The sequence below is a fragment of the Cyprinus carpio genome, chromosome B21 (assembly GCF_018340385.1).
Source record: "Cyprinus carpio isolate SPL01 chromosome B21, ASM1834038v1, whole genome shotgun sequence".
Classification (NCBI taxonomy): domain Eukaryota; kingdom Metazoa; phylum Chordata; class Actinopteri; order Cypriniformes; family Cyprinidae; genus Cyprinus; species Cyprinus carpio.
This window is the reverse complement of record NC_056617.1, coordinates 573,596-600,532: the sequence shown is the minus strand read 5'-3', so window position 1 is coordinate 600,532 and position 26,937 is coordinate 573,596. Positions and strand designations below refer to the sequence as shown.

The 26,937-nt window shown below is 35.6% G+C and overlaps 2 long non-coding RNA genes across 3 annotated transcripts in view; both read right to left on the bottom strand.

Annotated features, from left to right (window-relative positions):
- The window catches only part of LOC122141198, a 68,154-nt gene that overhangs the window by 24,604 nt on the left and 16,613 nt on the right, over window positions 1–26,937 (bottom strand). The window contains exon 2 of one of the 2 annotated variants that reach the window (XR_006157612.1): window positions 24,682–24,733. This is a non-coding gene — a long non-coding RNA (uncharacterized LOC122141198). Of the gene's footprint in view, window positions 1–24,681; window positions 25,932–26,937 lie in introns of those variants that run through there. The other variant, XR_006157611.1, reaches the window with a different exon arrangement.
- On the bottom strand, window positions 22,857–24,140 carry LOC122141199. The gene is made up of 3 exons (XR_006157614.1): window positions 24,087–24,140; window positions 23,028–23,153; window positions 22,857–22,900 (listed from the first exon to the last, which is right to left on the bottom strand). It is a non-coding gene; the product is annotated as an uncharacterized LOC122141199 (long non-coding RNA).

Below are 26,937 nucleotides of genomic sequence, written 5' to 3'. Positions count from 1 at the left end.
AGCAGTACATGGATATGTTGCCTGCATCTATTTAATCATTTTGAGTCTAATTTTCATCCCTTAGCATATTCACTCATCTCACGTTAATGTTGTGATTCCAAATCCAAACTAATCGAATCATCTAAATCAATTACATATCATTATCTAAAGACAAAAAACACCATCGCAAAACTGCTCTAACAGAAAACTTTCAGAAAACTGCTGTTCATATGAACTGTCAAGAATAATTAGAGCGACAACCATTCATTATGAGGACCGTCTTGTGGAATCTGTGGTCTGGGTCAGTGAGTGGTCTAACAGGTTACCTTATGTGTTCTGCTGCCAGGAATATTTCCAAGCGGAATTAAGTTGTCAGTGAGCACCTCGTGGTGGTAACCCACAGCAGCACGATTGCTGATCAGTTAATTGGTAAAGTTATGAGTCATTTTTCTTTCACCACCCATACAGGGAAACGACACTGGCGACCAAAAGGGGGCGCAGATGCGACCTTTTGAAATGCCCCTTGCGACCTCCAAATTTTTATGCGGTCCGCAAATGTATCACTGATTGGTTTTTTGTTACCTACTTTATGTGTTATGCCTATGATTTAATATGAGCATTTATTAACACAGAAATGGTTGTAGTTTTAAGAATACGTTTGATAACCGGCCTCCGAGCATTTCACATAAGTTGGCTTCACCCCCGCGATGCGGGAAAGCTGAACTGAGCACTGGTTACTCGCGCTGTGTTCGGTGCGCACGAGAGAGCCGCATCTCGCGAACAGCAACACTGAACCGAGCTCTCCTTCAGGACGTTTCGCATCCTCCTGCACCTAACGAACAAATACAAATCGCAGTTTAAATAAACAGGGGAAAAAAAAGAGCGAAAAGCGAAAGAGCTTCAATTCAGCATCGCGGTGTCTTGGTGTTCAGGGAGCAAGCAGAGACGCGTCTCAAAGTCTTCTTGCTTATGTACCGACACAAATACATACAAAATATGTCGAAATACCCGTCGGTGGAAAGTGTGTTCGAAAAAGTCTGTGGTTTATGTCTTAAGTGAAAGTAAAGAGTTTGCAAAAAAAAATCGGATGTGTATATTTATAATGGATGCGTTTGTCTCTTAAGGTGACCGCGCCCTAAGTTAAAGTGAAAGTGACGTGACATTCAGCCAAGTATGGTGACCCATACTCAGAATTCGTGCTCTGCATTAACCCATCCGAAGTGCACACACACATAGCAGTGAACACACACACACACTGTGAACACACACCCGGAGCAGTGGGCCAGCCATTTTTATTCGGGCGGCGCCCGGGGGAGCAGTGGGGTTTCGCGATGCCTTGCTCAAGGGCCCCTAAGTCGTGGTATTAATTTACTAGCTCTGCTGTCAGAGTCTTTAAATGTTGATGAAAATGAAAGTTAAATCACTCACTGCTCTTGACTGAATTCTAGTTTAACAAGAATTTATCCAAAGATCAATCAAAAATCAGATAGAATTGATTATATTGTTTTACTAGTGGGTGCAGGGCACTAGTTCATTTATGTAGTGAGTATGGCAAAATACAGTGAGCTGTGAAATATTATACCCAAAAATTCTTCATACTGTAGACTACCAATGAAATTTATAAAAAAAAAAATTAGGGACCTGACCATGTTTTGCTTACTGTTATGTTTCGTTTTCTTTAATTGCTAATGCACCTTTCACACCACAGACTGACCAAATTAAGCATTGCTTGCTTGGTAACTGTTCACCAAAGTATTGATAGTTGTGTAAATATTGTCATACTGACAGTTGCCTGAATTTTTGGTTGATTCCATTACATATCTTTTTTCATCAAGTTAATCCGACAGTATCAAGAGGAATTTGTTCTGACACAGTTTAACTCTTAGTTATTGTCATATTGTTATTAACAATTTCTAACTATAGCAAATAAACTGTGATAATGTAGAGAAATGTTTGAAGGGTGTCTGAATACAACTTTTGGTTTGATTGTGTAGTGAATTTTAAAAGTTACAACTGAGAACTAAGGGCGTGCTATTATTTTAAATTAACAAAAACAAACTTAAATGTAACCTTTTGTAAATAGCACAAATAAATAAATGAATGAACATAACAGTACAAATTAAACCATTTTTACAACAAGGGCCCACTGTACAACCCTGCACCAGGGCCCCTCTAACCCCAGCTACAAGTGGCAGCATGCACTGTGTTTACTGTAACCATATTAGAACAAAGGCATGTGGTTTTAAAAAGACTCGGCAAGTAAAACAAAGCACATACTGTATGCAAATCACATTCATTATTGTTCTTATTATCCAGATAATTATTATATAATAATCATTTGGTGCGACCAAATCATGTTTTTGCGCCAGTAACTGAAAAAGTTAGTAGCACAAGTGCCACTCCATGGAAAAAGTAAGTGTAGTTCCCTGCCATATATTCACATAGACTACTGATTATGCATTGGAGGTAGTTTTTCTGAAATAAACAATAAAACAGAAATAAAACGTAAACGAAATGTCATACAAACAGAATATAATATAATATACTTTATAAGCAAATACTAAAGAAAAAGAAACAACTTAAGGTACATTATACAACATCCTCATTATTAATGAAAATAGTATATCAAATTGTAGGGATTTATACAGAATCATAATAGATCAACATGAAAGTGAAAATAAATAAAGACTGATAAAATTTAAGTGAAATATTGCCCAGCGAGCTAAGCAGCGGATGCTGGCACACAGGGCGCTTCACAAGATGAAAATATTAATCATAAAGATCGCTGAAACACCACGGACATTATTAAGGCAATAGTTTCAGCCATATACATATTGGCAACGTAAATTTATATATGTTTCAGCAGATATTCATAACCATCCTGTCCTAAACACATAAAGTCAAGATTAAACTTACTGCTCATCACGGAACCTCCGAGCTCTGAGAAGATTCGTCTGCAGACTGCGAGAGTGGCGTAATGACCTGAAGTTGTCCAAATCACGTACAGAACCACGCGAGATGTCAAAACGAAATTTTGTCGGTTGCGTTCGAAACCTCAATAGCAGAGCCGTCTACGGAAGCCCTCCCACTCCCTATTCAATTCCTATTGTAAACCCGAATTTTGGTTGCAGTTCCACCAGAGTTCCACTGGGGGCAATCGCCATGAGTACAAAATGAATGGGAGTCTATGGGGGCTAGACGGCTAAATGTGTCCCTTTCACACCCGATTGCCGTTGAGAAAAATCTCAGATCTGATTGTAGGTTTTGCATGTTCAACATGGGTTATAGGTCCGAAAGGTTGAATGAACGATTACTTATGTCCTTTCGATTTTCTTACAGGTTGAGTTGTGTGTGCCCATAACACCTAGACATTCTGCTAATGAACGTATACCCGTAATGACGTCATTGACATTTTAAAAGACTTTTAAAAATGCAATAAGTGACTCTAAAAAACTCTAACACCCCAGCAATGTGTAATTTTCGTTGCATCTCTTTTCGAATACAACATGTCAAAAATACTAGACAAAAAATTCTAGCCTGAGAAAAGTGGATTTTGAGGGGTATACCGCCATTGACCTCCATTCATTCAAAGTTTAAACAAGCGCAAAAAACTTAAAATATATGAGTGACAGATTTAATTAATATATTTGTAAGTATTTTGATAATGAAGAAAATTGCCCATGTAGTTGTCTTGTTGAAGAAATGGCTGCCTTTTTATTTTGTGATTGTCGTATAGCCAATACTGTTAATTTAAGTTTTTATATTTATAACTCCACTAATATGATCAAGTTTTATCCTTAAAGCATTTTTTTTATTACGAAAAACCAAAATCATTATCTCTTGAATATTTTGTCAACTATTTTATGTGCAAAATTCACATAAAAAAATTTTTTTGTTTTTTTTTCGTGTATATTATCTCATACTATGATGAACACATGAAATTTGTATTTACTGTTTTATATTACCATTAAGATTATACATTGAAACAAACATCCTACCAACAACTATCATTTATTGTTTGGCAATAATAATAAAAATAGAGGGACAGGTGCGTGCACTACCACCTCACAGCATCACTAACTCAACAGTCCAGTACAGTTTCCCTCAGCAACTCTGCAATATCTGCACAAAGGGTACATCGATCAGCTGCTCGAAGATCTCACCTTTGGAGAAAACTGTTGATTTTATACTCTAAAAATGTAAGTATTACCACTCGAAAATTAATATTACCCCATAATAAACTGCATCTTTTGCCCACCCCAACACTTACATGCAAGAATAACTAGAAATGCCAAACAATAATTATATAATTTTTTTCTTTCTCAAAATGACATTTTAGTAAAAGAAGCTAAATGTATTTTTTGTCGTGACATAGCTATACATGAATATACACTAGCTGAACAAATGCAGTCGATGTAAATAAATACATTTTCAGTCAAGCAATTAATACATGAATAAAATATTTATTTTATTTATTGACAACAACAAGAACATAAACAAATGATTAAAAGAATGTATAAAATTTAGCATCACAATAAATGCATACATGTACAAGTCAACGACACATGAACAAAGCTTCATTCAAACTTACTGTTCTAACAGTCATGTATTTACAGACGGTGAACCCACATTCTTCCTGCCATCTGAACACAGCTGAGACAGTTCCGCTGTTGCACTGTGTTTCTCCATTTCGCTCTTCTCAACAGGAAGCTGCTGTGGTCTTCTCCAACCTCACTGCACACAACAGTCTGCAGACATTTCAGATCCTGCAAAAATACACAAACACAATACAAAAAGTCATTACTTTATCATTTTGTGTCAGGTTTTTCCTACCTGCTCAACCACAAAAGATCTGCAGCAAATGCACAGAAATCAAGAATAAGAAAAGTGCTGTAATAGTTGTTTACAATTACACTAATTAAAATAAACTATAACTTAAGATTTAATATGTTTTATTAATTTCTGTAGTGTACTTACACAAATCCTTTGATGTCAGCATTTCCTCATCAGTCACTCTTCAGCAGATAAACACACGTGTGTCTCATCTGTCCCTGTCACATCCAGACAAGAGTCAGTCTCCTCTGGGATTTATCTGTGATATACTACATTTACAGGTTGAGTTAGTTGCTGATGTAACTCGCTTTTTATCCAACACAAATGTTCCTTAAATTATCAATATTACAAATGGACAAATAAAATAGATAACTTATGTTTAGTTACTTTACTTAGATTTGTTTGTTTACATGATCTAAAGCAGTGTGGACAGTGAATTCTACATTATAACACACACACACAGACATCACTCAGATGCCTGTTTCATGTCTGTTAGATGAGCTCATCTGCAATACTTATCAAAGATTATCCTGTCAGATGATAAATAGACATTTAGTAATCGTCTTCAAGATGTATATATGGTTTATGTAAATCCACTTTTGAGTCGTGTACTTAATGGAGCTCCCCTGTTAGTTATGCATTATAAAACGTGTTTTTACAGCACAATCTCAAATATGCTGTATTATGTAGTCACAGACAGGGTTTAGATTAAGCCAGGATCAGGCCATAGTTCAGTTAGTCTTGTCTGTGAAACCGGGGGATAGCGTCTCTTTACACCTTTTGCGTTGCTTACAACACCTTAGTTTTAATAGATTATTAACTCAAAAAACAATACCACTATATGAAAAAGACTTAAACACTTCAATTTAAACAATTATTCCTGGAAAAATATATTCTCACCATTCTCTCTCACAACAGGCGGACATTTGGCCAACAATTTATCATTTTGACATCTGTTCTGTGTGAAGTTATCTTGACAACTTCAAGTTACGTCCCTCTCTTGCAGTCTGCAGATGTACACGCTTGGCTTCTTCTTCTTCTTCTTCTTCTAGGATTTAAATGCAGTTTGAAAACCACATCTTCTTCTTCTTCTTCTTCTAGGATTTTATGGCGGTTGGCAAACCAACTTAAAAGGTGCATTCCCGCCACCTACTGAAATGGAGTGTGAAGCGCATATTGGAAAGGAAGTTTAAGCTACATCTGCACTTTCAAAAAGAGTTTACAGAGTTTACACAGAAGGGAGTTTTACATCCTATTAAATAATCCTGTTCCTTTTAAAAATATAAATAACTCATGATAAATTCTTGATTGTTTGGCACCTTCTCCAAGGAGAACCTGAAGTGTCAGCTCATTGGTTTCTATATTTCTTAAAGCGTGTCTTAGCTGGGACCGCTCTCTTTCATAAGCTTCGCATTCTATAAGCACATGTTCTACAGTTTCAGCTAACCCACATTTATCACAATTTCCATTCTCATGTTTACCAATTCTTTGTAAGCATTGATTTAATAAACAATGTCCAATACGCATTCTTGTGACTAAAACGTCCTCTTTCCTGTTTCCGAATCTTCTTCTCTCTGAACCAACATTTTCTTGAATGCAGTAAAAATGTCTACCTTTTGTTCCTTCATTCCATTCCTTCTGCCAAATTTCCTGTATTTGTTTCGCTATTATCACTTTAATTTCTGTTTTACTTAATGCCACTTCAACGTCAATTTGTGAATGATTTAATGCCTGTTTAGCAAGATTGTCAGCCTCCTCATTTCCTTTCACACCCATATGCGAAGGAACCCATACAAGATTTACCAGAATTCCATACTGTCTTGTTCTGTATAGACTCTGCATTACTTCGTTTATCATGTCTTGCCTTGCTGATGATGTTCCACTTTCCAAGCTATTTAGAGCTGATAGAGAATCTGTACAAATCACTGCACTTTGTTGGTTGTATTTCTTCTATCCACTGAAGTTGCTATTATTTCTGCAGTGAATACCGATATATGATCTGAAGTTCTTTTTGACATTCTAATGTTAAAAAGTGGAATATATACCGCTACTGCTGTTTTCCCAAATTCTGGGTCTTTTGAACCATCAGTATATATTTGCACTGCACTATAATAAGTTTGATCTATGTATTGGTGTATACCTACATTTTCTAATCCATTTGTATCGTTATGCTTTTTTCTTTAAGCAATTGGCTATCAATCAAAGGCATTGGGAAAAGCCAAGGAGGAATTGCTGACCTAGCCACAGTAGGGGCAACATTGAAATCCCTTAATCCTATTCTCCCGGGCTTCCTCACTGGCCTTCCATCCAAAACTTGATAACTTTTTATGTCCATATTCCCAACAGTCCTCCAACACCATTTTTAACTGGGTGACTGTCCGAGTGTCCCTTTATGCTTATGAAATACCTCATCTTTAACTTGAGCCTATGAATTACTTGAGGCATTAAACCCATCTCTACTTGCACGGCTGATACTGGGGAGGATCTAAACGCTACACAACAAATTTGCATAGCTTGTGACTGAATTGACTCTAGTTTTACGAGTTGTGTTTTGGATGCAGTGCAATGTACCATACTGCCACAATCTATTGCCGATCTTATTAGAGCACAATATATTCTTTTAAGGGACTGGCGACATGCTCCCCAATCAACTCCTGGCTAAACACCCTCATAATATTTAATGCTTTTTTGCATTTGTCAACCAGTTTCTGTATATGTATACTAAAATTCAATTTCAAATCCATCCATATACCTAGAAACCTCACAACTGCTGTCTGCTTCACTTCTTGTCCATACAATTTAATGCTAATGGTAGGGTTACTTTTCCTTTTTGCAAAACAAATTACCTGAGTTTTATCTACTGAAAAACGAAAGCCCCATTCATTTGCCCAGTTTTCTACCTTAACGTCATTCTGACATACTTTACATTACACCCTCTTTTCCACAGCGCTCGGAGGCCTTCTTCTTCTTCTTCCTTCCGTTTTATGGCCGTTCACTTCTCTATATTATACTGTTCTTTATATTTTTAAAAAGCTCACTACGCTGTTCTTCATATTTACTACACTTAAAAATCACATGTTCTACTGTTTCAACCACACCACATTCATCACACATACCATTTCCATGTTTTCCCCATTAATGCCAGTGTTGAGTTTAATCCTGTATGCCCCATCCTTAGTCTAGAAATCATTACTTCTTCTTTTCTATGTCTTCCCTAGCACGATTCTTTTTTCCCTACTGACTTAACAATACTATAATACCACCTACCTGTACTGCTACTTTCCCCATCTTTGTTGCCATATTTTTGTTATTTCTCTATTAATTATTAATCTAACTTAATTTCTTCCTAAAGGTATCTTAATATCTATCAAGTGTTTCCTTAACGCTTCTTTTGCTAACTTATCCGCTATTTCGTTTCCTACTATCCCAATATGTGCCGGCACCCAACAAAAGTATACAATTACACCCTCTATGTTCAACCTATATAATAATGTATAAATTTCTACTAGCAGATCTTCTCTGTCAGTTTTTGTTGACAATATACTATTAAGTGCTGATGCAGAATCTGAGCAAATTACAGTTGGCATCCTATTTGGTTTAGTCTCCTCTAACCACTGCAATCCTACTATTATAGCAGTTAGTTCTGTTGAAATATACAGACATTTTATCACTCAACCTTCAACTTATCCAATAACAAATCAAAGAATAAACACTCCTACACAAAAACATTAATCAAATGGGAATATAAAACAATATAAAAAAATATTAAAACAAGAATAAAAGTAAACAGTCAGATTTTTTGTGCCAATAAAACTATTAGGATATCTATCTTCTGCTTTCTCCCGATCCTCATGCAATCTCATTTTAACATTAGGTTCAGGAATATTCCACACCGATACCCCTTTTAATGGCATATTGGAACAAATATCTACATTTTCCAGACCACATTCCTTAACCCATTGTTTATACTTCCATCCAAAACTATTCCCATCATTCTTTTTATATTCCCAACAGTCATTTAAAATTTCTCATGTGTGATGACTCTTATTGCAACCCTGCAAATTAACCCAGTACATCATTGTAAGCTTTTTTCCTTCTTAAGTCTAGTGGCATCTCTCCCATTTCAACCCTAATGGCATCTAGAGGGGTTGATCTTAGTGCTCCACAGCAAATTCTAAGTGCCCTAGCCTGTACGTTATCCAACGTCTTTAGCTCTGATTTTGCTGCAGCACCATACACTACACATCCGTAATCTAAACTTGACCGTATTAAGGCTTGATATACATTTAGTAGTATGCTTTTCCTTGCTCCCCACTCATATTTGGCTATTGAAGTCATGCAATTTATTACTCCTTTACACTTATTCTCAATTTTCTTAATATGTCCATTCCATATTAATTTTCTATCAAATATTAACCCAAGGTATTTAAATTCTGTAACTCTTTCTAATAATTGACCATATAATTTCAAAGTAATTTGTTCCACTTTCCTTTTCTTTGTAAAAAAACCATATATTGGGTCTTTAATACTGAAAACTTCAGTCCCCATTCCACTGACCATCTTTCAACTTCATTTATTTATTCTTTTATTCCTTTGACTACATTCCCTAAGTTCCTACCTCTTTTCCACACTGCACCATCATCTGCATATAGTGCCTTCCCCCATACTTGGTTTAACTCTTTCATAAATATCATTAATCATTATATTAAATAAAATTGGACTAATTACACTTCCTTGTGGAGTCCCATTCAGAATATCATGCAGTGTTGACATTTCTTCTATTCTAACCTGAAATGTACGCTTAAACAAGAAATCCAATATCCAGTTGTATATCCTCCCCCCTACATCTGATTTTATGTAGCTTAATTAATAGTCCCTCTCTCCATAAAGTGTGTATGCCTTTTTCAATATCAAAGAAAACAGCAACAAGAAATTTTTTCATTGTTAAAGCTTTTTTTAACCTCATTTTCAAATAATAGCAAAGCATCCATTGTAGATCTTTTTCCTCCTAAACCCACTTTGAGCTGATGATAAAATCTAATTTTTCTCCAAAAAAATAATTTAATCTTCTTACTATCATTTTTTTTCCATCACCTTACATAATGTAGATGTGAGAGCAATTGGCCTATAGCTACTTGATTTTGTTGCATCTTTACCTGGTTTTGCTACTGGAATCACTATTGCATTTTTCCAATCTTTGGGTAAAGTACCTTCATTCCATATCTGATTATATACATCCAATATTATCTTAATGGCTACATCCGGCAAGTTTTTTAACATACTATAGCTGATCCTATCTCTTCCTGGTGTTGTATCCTTTGAATTGCTAATAGCAATTTTTAGTTCAAAAAGATTACAATTATCATCCATGTTACTATCAACTTCTTGTTTTTTCATGCAGACATTCTCATACATTTTATTTAACTCTTGTCTTCTTTTTAATAACTTATCACTCAAGTTTTCAATACTATGGACTATCTTTTCTTTATCTGTACAGGCCACCTTTCCATCTTCCTAAATTTACAGGAATTTGTTTATGAGTATTAATACCATTCATTTTCATGCATTCCAGTCTCTCTCCCAATTGTGTTACAGAACTCCTGCCATGCTTTTCTCTTTGCACTTTTAATTACCCTTCTTGCAGCTGCCCTTTTTTTTTCTGATAATCTATTACTGTATCTTGAGTTATTAACCTTTTTAAGACCCGGAATGCCTTATTCCTTTCTTTAATTGCCATTGTGCATTCATCAGACCACCATGGAACAATTTTCTTTCTTTTCCCATTTCCTCTTATTAATGGTATAGATAGATTCGCTGCTAAAATAATTCCATTTACTACTTTTGTATATCTCTCCTCAATATTCCCTTCTATCTTCATATTTTTGAAATTTTCTTCACACAGCACATAAAACTCCTCCCACCTTGCCTGTTTAAATCCCCACCTTGCACACTGGTTGACACTTTGCTTTTGTACTGCACTCTGAATCTCACAAACTATAGGCCAGTGATCACTACCAAAATTATCTTCTTGTACGCTCCAAGTGCACTTACCTGCTACTTACTTGAACATTTGCTATTAAACTCCTTAAACTCCTAGCATTCCAATGTAGTAGTAGGAAAGACATCTTACAGTTAAGGATTATTACTCTGAGTCATATCCATGGCAGTAGTTTCCTTCTTCCGCTTTCAAAATCCCATGCACCTCCTCAGCTGAGACTCCTGTTACTTGAGAAATTTATTAGCACATCCTACAATAATCCTTAATTTGTCAGATTTCTTTTCCACTTGTGAGGTACCATTCACCACCGCACAAATGAATGCCACAAAGTCAATTTTGTTTACTGTGATATGCAGATCTGGCTCATTCCTCTCATGATTTAATTCTCTCTGAGAATAGGATTCCAACCTATTTCATCGCACATTATTTACCTTTGGTTCAGCTTTACCTTTGTCTTTTATCTTGCGCATAGCTTCTGCATATGTTAAATTTTGAAAAGTTTTTATTGTTTGTGCTTCGCGGGGCTTCTTGTTGTACAGGACATCCTGCGTATGCTGCGCTATGTCCACCGCCACAGTTACAGCATTTAATCACTACACCCTCCTCACACTTGCCATATTCATGTTCCCCCCCACATTTTGCACACCGCATTTTCCCTTTACAGACATTTGCAATATAAAGCATCTCAGAGGTGGAGGTATGAACTCTCGCACCAAGAAGCTAACAAATCCTAGCTTCACTCTTGTGGGCAAGTTACTCCCATCAAACTGAATCATCACACTCATACTCTCACATCTTTTGTTGTCTTTCCACATCTGCAGTCTTCTAATAGAGATAACTGTGCCTCCACTTAGATTTCCTTTAATATCATCCATACTTACATTAAGAGGTACTCCTGAAATAACCCCTCTGATTCCATTACCTATTTCTGTGCATGATATCTTTCCTCCTGCCAACGTTTTCATTTTCAGAATTTTTTGTTTTTTGCTTTTTCATCCTTACATTTAATTATTATTTTTCCATTGTTTAGACAAGCTACAGCTTTCACTACTCCTATCTCTTTCTCAATTGCTTTTGATAATTTAACAGGATGAGGTTAGAGATTTGGACTTGTAACCAGAAGGTCGCAGGTTCAAGTCTCGGTGCTGGCAGGAGTTGTAGGTGGGAGGGAGTGTGAATGAACAGCGCTCTCTTCCACCCTCAATACCCATGACTAAAGTGCCCTTGAGCAAGGCACTGAACCCCCAGTTGCTCCCCGGGCGCTGGATATATAGCTGCCCACTGCTCTGGGGGTGTGTTCACTTCTCACTGCTGTGTGTGTGCACTTGGATGGGTTAAATGCAGAGCAAATAAACTGTCACCAGTCACATCACAATTGTCAGGTCTTGTTGCAGTGTCTCCACTTTTCATTACCACCATGACATTAAATAAACCAATCAAAAGCCTCTGGAGGTTTGTACAGCCCACTTGGAGCTTAAGTCCCACCCATCTGGAGCTGGCTCCGACCTCCATTTATACCATAGACTGTATACTACGGTGGCCCAGTAGTGCACAACACAACGGAAAATGCTCCCGACCACTAGGGGGCAGTTGGTCTGCAGAAACGGGCAATAGACTCTACGTATTTCCTGTGAAATCTCAAGGTGCATAAAAGGTTCCGGTCTGTATTCTGCCATAGCGTGAGTGCATTACCAGCCGCAAACTTTTGTCAATAAACAATGATTATGAAATAATATTTATACATTTTGCAAATTATGTATACCACAGTAATATAAGTATTTAATGAAGAGTTCCACAAACATCCGTGAGTGGTTTACACAACTATTGCTGTGTCCCGTTTTGTGAGGCTCCTCAAAGGTTTTTCACACTTCTCCAGAAACTCGAAATAAGTGGATTCAGATTAGTAACGTTAGATGTAAGGATTTTAACATCACTTCTTACTACAGTCTGCAGGCGCCTCTTCAAGAATGACAACAGCATGTGAATCTACACTAGGTAAGATCTAAACCCTTATTACTATATTACTGAGCACAATGTAGGCCTATTGTGAATTTTTTTATTTGTCATTATATATTTTTTGTCGCTGTGGTTGCCTGTTTGTTTAAAAACCTCTTCCGTGGATCAAGGCAGTACGTGTTAATAGATGATTCACCCAAAAATAAAAATAAAGCTGTCATCATATACTCACCATTATGTCGTTGTAAACCCATATGGCTTGCTTTCTTCATTGGCATACAGAAATGTTGTAAATAATGTTACCGTCAGTCAGCATTGTTTTAGACCCCACAGAAGAAACACAAAACTTTATAGAATGACACGAGGGAGAATAAGCTAAAATCCCAGCTAAAATTTTTTTTTCTTTACTTGTATGTCAATACATTATACATTTTTAAAGTATCCTTCAGGTTCAGTGTAGGCAAACTTACTTTTTACATTGTTTGGTGTGTATTTTCTGAAAACATGTCTCATCCAGTCTAGATTTGAGATGTAGAACCATTTAATGGCCTTTTGGAGAGTTATGAACCTGCATTCCACATGGTTTACTTAAAGAAATGTTGCAAGAGGATCAGGCCTTCTGTAGCCGGAATGAGCCCATGGCATGAAGTGTGTCCACACAGAATATCTGCTATTTCTTTGACTGTGTATTTCACTAAAAGTCAGGTATGCAACTTACTCTTAAATTCATCTTTGAGAATTTGATGTCTTGTATTGATTTGATGTAATTGGCATAATACATATTTACCTGACTGATAATAAATTGTTACATTTGATTCTATTCTGTTTTACTCTGTAATTATTGACTCTAGTAGATTAATCAGTACAATTGTTACCGCATTTCCTGCGTCAGGTTAGTAACGGACTAAAATTCGGTTGAGATGGAGCATAGGGCACACCAACTGTATCTTTAGAGATCCGGCCAACACTTGGTATTAGTTCAAGTGTACTTAGATTGTAAGGGCTTAGGTCAACAGGATGTTGTTCGCCCAAACTAAATAGAGTGAGCCTAACCTCTGTTTATTGTAATATTACTCTAGCTAAGTGAAGCTAGAGAAATCTTCAGCCAGAACATCTCAGTTTGTTTCATTCTTGAAGTCCCTTCTTTGCCAACAGAAATAACTGACCAAACTGAGGCAGCACAGAACATCTCAGTTTGTTTCATTCTTGAAGTCCCTTCTTTGCCAACAGAAATAACTGACCAAACTGAGGCAGCACAGCACAGATGAAAAATATAATAAATCATCAGCATAGCCATAATCAATCAATCATATAATCACCTCAGTAAAATCCCCACATGGCAATACTCACATTTATATTCTTGATAACCTACATCCAAACAATTTAAATGAAATGAAAACATTTAATTATGAATTTGCCTGTTTATTGTCAGTAACTGTAACGAGTTATTGTATTGGGGAGTCATTTTCTGAGTAAAAACAAAAAAGAAACAAAGTAGAGATTCAAGTTTGAGTAACTGATGCCACAGTACTGAAGAAAGATAAATGGACTGAAACACTAAAAGTAAACAAAAAATCACTTTTTAAATTGGATACGGAAGCAGAGTGCATCTAATCTCATACAAATATTTTCAGGGTTGTTTCAGGGAAATCAGAGTCACTGTGCAAGTCAAACTGTATGTTAGTTTCGTATTCTGGCCACAAGATGGAGCCAAAAGGTACAACAAAACTCATCTGCCAGTTTAAATATGGAGGTAAATCAGTAGCTAAACTCGAGAGGTTGGACATCTGAATGTGAGAACTTGTCATATTAACATTTGTATTTGTAAGTTGAAATTTACACTCAGAGCTCTGATGTGAAAAAGCTGAATCTTTCAATTTGCACACACAGACAAATGATCAAACACCCGTGTTTTGAATTGGAAGTTGTAGATTAATAGTCACAAATGTGTAAAATGACATACACAAATGTTTACGACATATTTACTTTTGCACTTTACTTCAGTTTCGCTGCACAACGTCAAGTCGGCACTTACAACCCTCTCAGATCGGCAGTACGAGTTCAAATCCTAGCGCTCTGACTTTTGCTACTCTTTTTACAGTATTCCTGTTGCAAAAACTCACTTGTGCACTTGTATATGCAGATGTGAGAGCGCAGAGCCAGGGGCGGGGCTTTGGTGCGAATGATGAAGACATTTAATTGGTCGATGCCTGACCAATGAACAACGCCAGCCATCGCGACTTGCCAAGAAAGAAATTTGTGTTTTATTTTATGCATATGTATCAGTTAGGCTTATTTGTATATCCTAAGCTTTTACATGATTTTAAGACACTGCATTCATTTTGTCATTCAGGTATTATCTAGTAGACAAATAACGCAACATCTTTCATATGTATAACCCACACCATATCACATAGTAATATCGCTGCACCAGAGCAGCTGAGAAACAGTTGTGACATGCTTTGATCTCACCGCCACGCGGTCATGTGGAGCTGTCAATAGTACTAAACATCTCGCGCTGGTCAATCTCTTTGAATGGGATTAATCAGGACAGACAGCGGTTTCACTATATTTGCAGCTATATACATTGATTGTGCATGGCTGACTGACTACGCTTAGCATTTTATTCTGGAGATGAAACAGTATTATATTCGCATTCGCATACTCCTTAGCAGTCAAAACGTGATCAAACACCTTAAGTGGAACTTTTAACCAATAAAAATAACTGTACTACATAGCTCTTACATAGCTCTTACTTAGCTCAGTCCTGTTTAGTTAATTTGAAGAGATTATGATACTAAATAATATGCGCAATAATTATGATCCATGAATGACCATTTAAAATATAACAATTTCTAATATGCTTATTATTTATATTACAATAAGTGTAGTATTTAGGGTTAAAATAGAGAAAATGTTTTTAAATTCCAGTGCAAAGAGGCAAATTAGAGGCATTTGGTGTCCAGAAAGATAATATTCATATGTAATGCCATTGTTTAAACCACTAGATGGCCTTATTGATGTTTAATAAATAGATGTATTTAGCTCTACTCTAGTTGTTCAAAACAGTATTGCTGGTCATAACTGCTTATTTTTTAGGTTTTGCTTTTTAATGTACATTTAGACATTATCAAACACTCGATTTTTATAAGCTTTTTTTTATGTTGCATTTAAAAAGGTTCATTACTGACAAGCAAATTAGGAATTTAATCCAATGAAGAAGTTTAAATTATTTTTACAAATCATAAAAATAATAAAAACAACAGAGTTATGTTGCAATCAAGATAAATCTATAGTCTTAAAATCGATATACATATGAAAGATGTTGCATTATTTGTCTACCAGATAATACCTGAATGACAAGATGAATTTAGTGTCTTAAAATCCTGTAAAGTCTAAGGATATTCAGTGAAAATAGTTTGCAGTGCTTTACAAATAACTGATACATATGCATTAAATAAAACACATTTCTTTCTTGGCATGTCGCGGTGGCTGGCGTTGTTCATTGGTCAGGCATCGACCAATAAAATGTCTTCATTCGCACCAAAGCCCCGCCCCTGGCTCTGCTCTCTCAAATCTGCATATACAAGTGCACAAGTGAGTTTTGCAACAGGAATACTGTAAAAAGAGTAGCAAAAGTCAGAGCGCTAGGATTTGAACTCGTACTGCCGATCTGAGAGGTTGTAAGTGCCGACTTGACGTTGTGCAGCGAAACTGAAGTAAAGTGCAAAAGTAAATATGTCGTAAACATTTGTGTATGTCATTTTTACACATTTGTGACTATTAATCTACCAACTTCCAATTCAAAACACGGGTGTTTGATCATTTTCTGTGTGTGTGCAAATTGAAAGATTCAGCTTTTCACATCAGAGCTCTGAGTGTAAATTTCAACTTACAAATACAAATGTTAATATGACAAGTTCTCACATTCAGATGTCCAACCTCTCGAGTTTAGCTACTGATTTACCACATAAGAAAACTTAAAACCAAATCAATTTACATACCAACATAAAAATCAGTAAGTTGATTTATTGATTTGTTTTTCAGTGTGAGACAAGTGTGAGACAAAAAAAGTGAAAGTGACGTGACATACAGCCAACCAATACTAACAATACTCACAATTCTTTTAACCCATACAAAGTGCACACACACAGCAGTGAACACACACACACACACACACACTGTGAACACACCCGGAGCAGTTTTTCAGTGTGAGACATCAGGAGTTTGTTCATGTTTTCATCAGTTTGAGTGAAGCTGAAGATCAACAGCTAAATCATTTACATCATCATCTCTGGACTAGTATTACTTGTGTTGTGCTTTGCTCCTTGCAGCTATATTTTTTATCTCTAAATTTGAATTTAGTGCTAAATATATTTTATTTGATTGTATTACTACATTTTGTAATCTATAAATTCAGAGGCCTACTAAAACAGAAGAGTCCCAATTTAAGAGTGTTTCTTCACATTTACACATCGAGCATTAAATCTAACGGTGGATAAAAACAGTGTCAAGTTCATGAAAAGTAATGATTAGCCAAGTAATATTTTTCCACATTTTTACAATTTATTTTTTACAGTATAAATAAGTCTTTATATGTCATATTTTATGAAGATGGTTCCTTGCAAGAGGATTTAAGGAGCTGTGGCATCAAAAAAACTCAAGTCTTACAATCATACAGTAATAACAGTGATTATTATAAGTGATTACTGTAAAATGTTCAAATTCAGAAAAAACGTAGCCTTATTTACAAATATAAAATACATTCACACATTCATCTTATTAAACTGTCTGAACTCAAAATAATATCTCTGTAACTCTAATACAGTTGAAGCCACAACAGAGTGCAAGAACAGATTAAATATTATGTAAACTTAAATGCAGTATATAGAATAATGCACACACTGATCTGATTCAAGATTTACAGATGTTCTCATTTTTTCTGGTTCGGTCAGTTTTAGACTCATTCCAGCAGTTTATCTGGCCAGCACTGTGACACAAACATTCTTGGTGTCATAGTTTTTTTGCGGAGCATTTGCACTATTGTCACTACATGTAATTTCAAATCCAAGCATTCGGTCATTAGTTCAGTTAACAGCAATGTAATCGAATTTGTGTGTGCAAGACAAAACTTGTCATTCTGATCAAATAATGACTCAAGAAGGAGACGTTATAAAATGATTGAATTATAGACACTAGAGTATTGTTTTCTGTTCAGCTGTTGGTGTCTTGAAGACCTCTGTTAACAAAGCTGACGATGTAAACTGTGTACTGTGTATATGAAACAGGCTCATGAGAGTCTAACACAAACCAGTAGAACCAGTCTAAAATCATATTACCTCTGAAAAAGAAATGCCCTTTGTCCCAAACTATCAGATGGATAATAACAAGGTGATTCTCCTCACAGTCACAGCTGATGTCTAGTGAGACACTGGTGACAATGGATATATTTAATATGAAGCTGAACATAAAACCAAACACTAACTAATAAATAACTAGTATTTTATTTCACTTGTCATTAAAATGTAAACATTATCATTTGTATGTGGGGCTGCGGTAAAATAATAAATAAAAAGAGTGGGGCTGCTGTGAGTGCAGAATAGAACTGTTTTTATATAATGGAGCTGATAACCTGTTGCTAGGTGCCATGTGTTAGATGTTTAAGCCTTGTATGTACAGTATGAGCCTTACAAAGTTCATGGTTTATTTTCGTAATTTTATCACTCAGAATATGTAGGAAAATAATATTATTGTAGGAGTCATTTTTTTCCCTAATAAAGTTAATTGAATTAACTTTGTGTAAAAGAAGTTGAACAATAAATGATGTCATTCTTGCATTCACATGCTCACACTGCATTGCAAGCACACAGCCTTGCAGTGTTATTAATTGACTGATTAAAATGTGCTTCATTCATAAAATGAAGACTGGTAACACATGCACTTAGTAGGCACTTTTATCCAAAGCAGTTTACAAGATAGGCCATCAAAATGCATTTATTAAAAAGATAGACATTAAATGCATTTATTAAAAAGAGAAAGCAGAAAGCAAAACCAGGCACCTGTGTTTTTCATGTGGTGGACTTGTATGAGTGTTTGCCATATCAATCAATGAAAGTCAGTGTAATGAAAGTTAAGGAACTGTTATCATATATTATGGCTATACAGTATATCATATAATAATCATCTAGCAACTAACATTTGCAGAATTAATCAGAATCAGAATCAGAATCAGAATCAGAATGAGCTTTATTGCCAGGTATGTTTACACATACGAGGAATTTGTTTTCCGTGACAGAAGCTCCGCAGTGCAACAGAATGACAGCGACAGAACAAAAAACACACAATAAAAGAATAAAAAATACAAAAAATACAAATCAGTAGGTAAGGAATGACAATATACAATTGACAATTGTATGGCAGATATATTACGAGCAGTTATGTATGTACAGGTATATTATGTGCAAAAAAAATAATAATTTAAGTGTACACTAGGTATGTGTGTTAGATAATAAGTGTATGTGTCTGTAAATATAAATAGTGTAATGTGTTCCACAGTTATTATCAAGTGTTCATGAGATGGATGCCTGAGGGAAGAAACTGTTCCTGTGTCTGGTCGTTCTGGTGCTCAGTGCTCTGTAGCGTCGACCAAGATGGCAACAGTTCAAAGAGGAAGTGTGGCTCCCTCTTTAACAACATACATGCTGTGTATTTCAGTAGCACAGGCGATACTTCCCTAAAACATTTACTCAATGGAAGTTGCTAGATGATTAATATATGATTAATCATCTAGCAATCTGAATCAGGTCCTTATTCACAAAACACTTGAGGCTAATAGTAGCTCCTAACTTCCTGATTTAGGTGAAATTCATAACAATAATGGCCGTGTCATGATTTAAGTACTTTTAAAGAGTATTTCACAATGCATCTTAACACTAAATTCAGCTTCTAAAATCTTTGAAGACTCAGTTATGAGGACTCCTGAGTTACTAAAACCAAACCACAAACCATCCTAAAGTGGCTGTTGCTGGCAATCTGTCTTGGAACATAAACATTTTAGAAACATTTCAGGATAATTCCCCTTTACTATAATTGATTTAATAAGGCTGTTGAATTACCAGCATTTCTAAACAGACATTCCACACAGTCACTTTAATTTTTATTTACTTGAGAAGCAGTTAAGAAATTGTACAAACGTATTCAGGAGAACGTTCAAAAGGATCTACAGTAGCCTACATGACACTTAAAGGGGGAATAACACATACAGTTTCACCCAATCTCATGTTAATCTTAAGTACCTATAGAGTAGAACTGCATCCTATATCTCCAAGAAGTCTTTAGTTTTATCATATTTATAAGAGAAAGATGCAGCTTTACGATTCTCTCCGGAAAAAGCCGAGCTCCTGGAGGCGCGCCGTGGGCGGAGCTACAGATTGACGAGCACTTGAGCGCCGAATGCCAACAAAGCAGACATTTGATGCCGTTTCACTTACTATCTGCAGTTCTGAATCATGACTGGGATCTTTTACAGCTGGGACCGCTCCATCTTTCAGTATCAAACCATGTGCAAATTCAGCGTCGACCTGGGTTTTGTTTATAAAACGCTCGACAATAAACACCGTTGCTGCCCCGGAAAAACAAACTGTATCCACTGTTAACATAATGCTGGGTTCTTTAGCTGAACAAATTAATCTTTCCCTTACAACCAAAAACAAACAGAAACATGAAACTGAGACAAACTAAATTAAGAAGAACTGTGGTCGTATCTCCAAGACGCTTGAAGAAACCTTCCTGAAAAACAATGTGCAAGTGTACCTGGACAAAAGCGGTTTTAAATGCAAAGGTTGGTCACACCAAATATTGATTTGATTTAGTTAATAGAAGTTCACTGATAAATAAAGTCCATTTATGACAATATTTTTGAAAGCATCCTTAGTTTACAGCATATTTACACAAGTGCCTAAAACTACTCACAGTACTGTAACTTTGGAGGCAGGTTTCTTAAAATGTCTTGAAGACGTTGCTACAGTTCTTCTTCTGGATTTGTCTCTCCTGTCTCAGTTTCATCTGTTTCTTCATGTAATCACAGACAGATTTGATGACCTCTGTGAGATCAGATCTCTGTGTGGCCACCGCTGTTGTCAGACTGCTTGTGCATTCAAAATCTCACTAGATTATTATTAAAATTAAATGGCAAAATGAATGTTTGGAAATGTAAACTGATATTTCCTATGACACAACTACAGCAAAAATAGAAATAACTGACTTAAACCACAGTACTGTGTGAAAATACTAACGTGGCCAAGACTTTTGCACAGTACTGTACTTTACAAATTACATTGTTGCTACTTTATAAAGAACGACCATACAGTCATTCACAGAACTGATTAAAGACAGTGACAGACAGCACTCATTTTAAATAAATATCAGAGAGATTGACAGAGATACAGCAGAAACATCATGTGTGGTTTTGTATTAAATAATCACCCAGATCATGAAATACATTTATTAGCCTTAGAGTAAGGGAAGCACAACTTGGCAAATGAGAGCATCCAAGGAGCGTGTGAATACTATGGATTTATTTTATTTTATTTAATGTTATCCATAGGGTTTTGTGGCTCTTTTTTATTTTTAAAAAACCCAATCGATACCCAACCCTAGTGTCAGTCTAGAACACTGCATAAATGCATGGAAGACAGTTTCCTTTTTATGAACAAAAAGAACAGTTTTGATGAACATCCAGGTTAAGAAACAAAAGTGTTCACTGTAATAGCAACATCTCTAATTCTCTTAGATAATGCTGACTCATACAATACTCTCCACTCAGGTTTTTCACTCTCTTTCAGATGAAGCATACTACACCAAGGTGTATCCATTATTTTATCCAAGACCTTCTTATTAAAGGTTTTTACACAGATTTTGTAACAGACCTTTCCAGAAGTAACATCTGAGCCCATCACAATTAAATTGTTAACTTCTAAGAAACAACCTCCACAATCGTCCATTATGAGAGTTAAATACAAGTCTGGAAGATTCATCAGTCCAAGTCATCTTTCTTCTTTAGGAAGGGTCAATACATGTTTTGGTACCCAGTGCAGCTTGTCCCAAAAAAAAGTCCATGAAACATGACTGAATCATTAATAAAAGATCTGCTGGGGATCTGTGCAACTTTTTCCTGGCATTTATACAGGTTTAATCTATAATTACAATCTCAAATCTTGGGTTGCAACTGGATTGAAGCCACTATTTTGCTTATTTTTCTTCATTACAATAATTACAATTATGATAATAAATGACAGCAAACACACTCCACACACACACAGAATCAGTGTCAGTAAATAAGAAGGTGGTCTATCACTGCACTCAGCATCAGTCGTATCTGTTCCTTCACTGATTGTTGTTTTATCAAGAGATTCACAGCTGTTAGAGAGAGATACAGTACTCAAGATGAGCTACAAATATATCTCTTATGAGAAAAACATCTACCAAAGCAAATTAAAAAACAACAAATTTAATTTAAAGAAGTGTCAGTGTTTTGAAATATTAATACTTACTTTGTTATGTAATTTGCAGAATGTAACCATCTGAATATGAACCAGCAGGACAGTCACCACACAATCTGTATCTCTGAACTCTGTTCCTGTACAAATACAATTAAACATACAGCATCAGTACATGAGCATAAGACAGTGACAGGTCTCACAGATGATGTCATCATTATTCAGTATCTATCAGTCTAATCATAATTTAGAGGATATTTTCAGGTGGTTTTGTCTCGTGCTGTCAGAGACACAAGCAAGCAATGTCTATCATGAGGAACCACTTAATACTTTCTCCAGGTGCAATAAATTATAAAGCTGCTTTGGAATAACATGCATATTTCCATAATTGAGTTTTTTCATAGAAATGCAAGCAGAGTTATTCCTCTCAGTTTTTATAGATGTATATTAAAGCTGCTCGACTGATAAAAGACTGACCGGTTTGGTTTTGATGTATTGTCCAGGTGAGCAGGATGAATGTTTCATGGCCCTTTTACAGTTATAGAGCAAGTCTATACAGTAATAACCAGGCAGACAGGTTCACACACACTGTATCTGATGTTAATGTACATGCCTGGCTTTACTCTCAGCCCATCACCTTCAACAAGAAAAGAAAAACTAATGAGTCAATCGTAGAAAACCTGACAATGACGAGTCAGCTAGAGAATAAAGCATGAAAACATTAGAACCAATGAGGACTCACTAAGAAAGAAAGTTTTACTCACTTGTATCACAGACAGAACAGGGCAGACATTCTGTTAATCCATTCCGAACAGGAGTGTAAGTCATCATGAGACATGAATCACATGTTGTGCTTGTTACACTATCACAGTCTTTATAAACTCGCTTTCCTAGACAACCATCAAAGAAAATTGGCAACACAATTATTATTCATTATGATGATGTTAAACTGTGTAAGACTTCAAAATGAAAAAAAATTATATATATATTTTGTATGTTTTCTTATGTTCTGTATCTTGATTTTATGTAAAGTACATTTCTGACGTCACAACAAATCCCTTGTGTGCTTGTGTACACCTGACCAATAAATCTTTTTCTGATTTAGAACACCAGTCTAGAATAAATAATACAATATTAATACAAATAATCAGACTGTAATAACGCTGGGTACACAGATTTTCTAATTAATCGGGATCTTGTTTGAACAATCCCAATATTGTTTTTTTTTTTTTTTACTTCGTGCCTATTTTCAGGGATATCTGCTTCTGCTGAACAACTTGACAAGAGTTGTGAATGTTTATGAATCAGAATCAAAGTGAAATAAATCATAAATCGTATCTGTATCAATACTCAACCCTAGACTGGAGTCATGTTTGTGTTTAATGGCAGTGATGGATAGATCAGTGATTACAAACCATCTTCTGTCTCAGAAACCACTAACCTAGACCCTGAAATCTATTTGTGGGTTATGATGTAACTATAATAATATCTGTCAAATAAGTGACTTATATTAAAAAAAAAATTGACATTCAGAAATAACTGTGTACTATATAAATAGGTCTCATACTGTAACTCAACACCTGGCCTGCACTAGTTGATTATATATATTATTTTTATACCAGATGAAGGGAATGTACCACAAGTGTAATTTTGGTTCAAACATAGAAGATTATATTATGAGAATATAACAGTTGTTCATCAGTAATAATGAATGACAGAGTTTAAAGTCTATAACGATAAAGTATCATATGACTCTTTAAGTGTCTGAGTTCATCTGCATCTATTGTGGGTTTGAGTGAAGAGAAATCTCATACTGGACTTACCTGGAAGACACTTTGGGCAACATTCTCCATTAATTTTCATATTCTGCATTATTACATGCTGCCACACCAAAGCACAATCCTCACGAAGAGAAGAGGAAGCAGTTTTTTTGATAGATTATAGAATATACACATATCTGGGATCTAAATAAATCATCTGCAGAGGTCGTCATTTTGTGCTTCTTGTTTCATGGAGCTGAAAAAGAGATTTGTGTTAGATGGCTTTCAGAAAAATAGACAGAAATAAATTGTGCCAGACACTTTTAAATCCATTTTACTAAAATGTATGGGTCTCAAACTAAACACCAATTATACATTGAGTGATTATTTTATACATTAATGCAGCAGCAGGTGACTCAACTCCTTAAGGCAAGAGGAATGACAATTTACAAAATGCCTGTATTTCATATTATATAACATATATTTAGGAAAGAAAGTTAAAGCATTAATTTTTAATTAACATTTGAAGATGCTGAATAACTCTATTCACTAGATCTGATTAAAAGGCAAAACTACTCTAAAATATAGTTCAGAGCCTTATAATCTAGTTAAATTATAAGTGAGAGGGAAATACAAAAGGGAATGTTTATATAAATACCAGATGAATCATACAGCAATCTCACATGGGTTTGCAGGTAAAACTCCCAGATCTATAATCAAACAGAAAAGAGGGTGAGTGAAGTACTGTAAAGGTTAAATCACAAATAACTATAAAAACATAAACTGTTCAACAGTTACACTTCATGGTGCATCATGTTTATATGCTTTAGAAGATCAGAATACTGAAACCTGAAGTAAAGACATATCTTACTGATTTCTGTTAGAGTATAACTGCTGCTGTATTTGATGTGTGGAGAGAGCACCCTACAAACTCCTTGCTGAGTACTGAATTTAGTTTAACACAAGTATTTTCTACCTTCCACCTCGCACTGCAATTTAAACAAGAATCTGGACTTTTATGTAAATGGTTTCTGTTATAATTCCTTTCTCATTTTACAACAGGGAAAACAAAAAAAAAAACCACAAGAAAGGTTACACATGGCTACACGTGGCAAGGACAACATCAGATGTATTTTTCAGGGAATTCACAGACAGCTAATCATATGAATGATAAACTGTCATTGTGTTCTTTTGATATTCATCTTTTGTGTGTCATTTGAATAAAAGCACCTGCTAAATGAATACAAGTAAATATAAATGAAAGAACAGGGGAATAATTGCTAATCGCGGCCACTCTAGTCAATGCTTATGTTTATCCCCGCCGCGCTGAATTATTACAAATTATACAGAATTGTGAATGCAATTTAAGAATACTTTTCCCATCAACTGGGCAAAAGACGTGGACTCTGATGCACAGATAGCACAGATAAGAAGCACATGGTGGAGCACATGAGAGATGCTCTGAATGAAAGCCAAGCGGACTTTCACTCTCTGACACCAGGTGGCGCTGAACAGCAGAAATGCAGCAGCTACCCTGAAAACCCTGGAAACAAAGCAGCTGCACTTTCTGTTTCTGAAACGTATTTAATTGATTTAAACAGCCACTTAGGATACCGGCATATCCTTAATCTTAACATTACCTGGTAAGTAAATGTAGCACAAATGTGATCAATAACGTAACAGCAGGGGATTATTGCAGGTTCTCTTAAATGTGCATTTAAAAAAATCCCATCAGATAAAACCTGTGCTCCAGGGACCATATTCATATAACATCTAAGGATAAATGTAGCTCTTATCTGGCTGAGTGAGTTAGATGATTAACACTAAACAGTAGAAAATCAGTCTAGTCTCCCCTGCTGTAAATGTCATTGGCTGTTAAAGTCTTGTGCTGCTTATAATAAATGTTGATAAAACATAAGCAAATACTACACAAAACCCTAAAATTATATACACTATAGTCTCTAATCATGTGCATCACTGCTAAAAAATTTGTAGCTTTGCGATCAACAAGAATACAAAATAAGAACCTCACAAAAATCTCAAAACAGTGTATCTATACAGTTCTTTGCTACACATTCTACTTTTTTTTCTGTAGTTTCTGCTAAATGAACTTTCTCGTTCCATGTTCTGAATACGTTCCTCTAATTGACAAACTAAATCTAGGCCTCAGAAAATGGAATTTGCTATTTCTTTCTCTTGCAGGTAGAGTTGTGTAAAAATTAACATCCTACCAAGGTTCTTGTACTTGTTTCAATCTATCCCAATCTTTCTAACTAAATATTTTTTTTCAGAAAGGCAAACTGATTTCATCATTTATTTGGAGTGGAAAACACCTAGGATCTGAAAGCTACACACAGCTTTGAGCTCAGAGATCGTTTCATTTCATTTTCAGTTTTCATTTCACTCCCATCAGTCCATTTCAGCCAATCTTTTTACTTTTACTCCACTACATTTCCTAATTAAAATGTATATTTACTCCGATACAATACCCAGTAGCATATTCGTTACTTCCAACAAAATATTCTGAAGAACACAGACCACAGGAAAGCAGTGCTGATGAATCAGTGGTCTGGGGTCTGCAACTCAAAAAAACACTTTTGCTCACATTTTAAAAAAGTGCAGGTGTAACCGCGGATGATTCATTTTCCGCTCAAGTCTGGGGTCTGCGATCAGGAATGTTTAAAAGGTGGTCTGGGGCCCCCCTTTAATCATTGCTTTACTGGAGAAATGTATTTAGTGGCATACATGGTCAAAATGGTTTGCCCCCGTAAGAAAATTTTGTTCATTTTAAATTTAAACACATGAATCTGGTGCATTTTAAGAGCAGAATCAAGTGCTCTAGTAGTAATTTATTTATGTGCCCAAATGAGTGAATGTTTTTTTTTTTTTTTATAATACAAATTTAATCAAATCG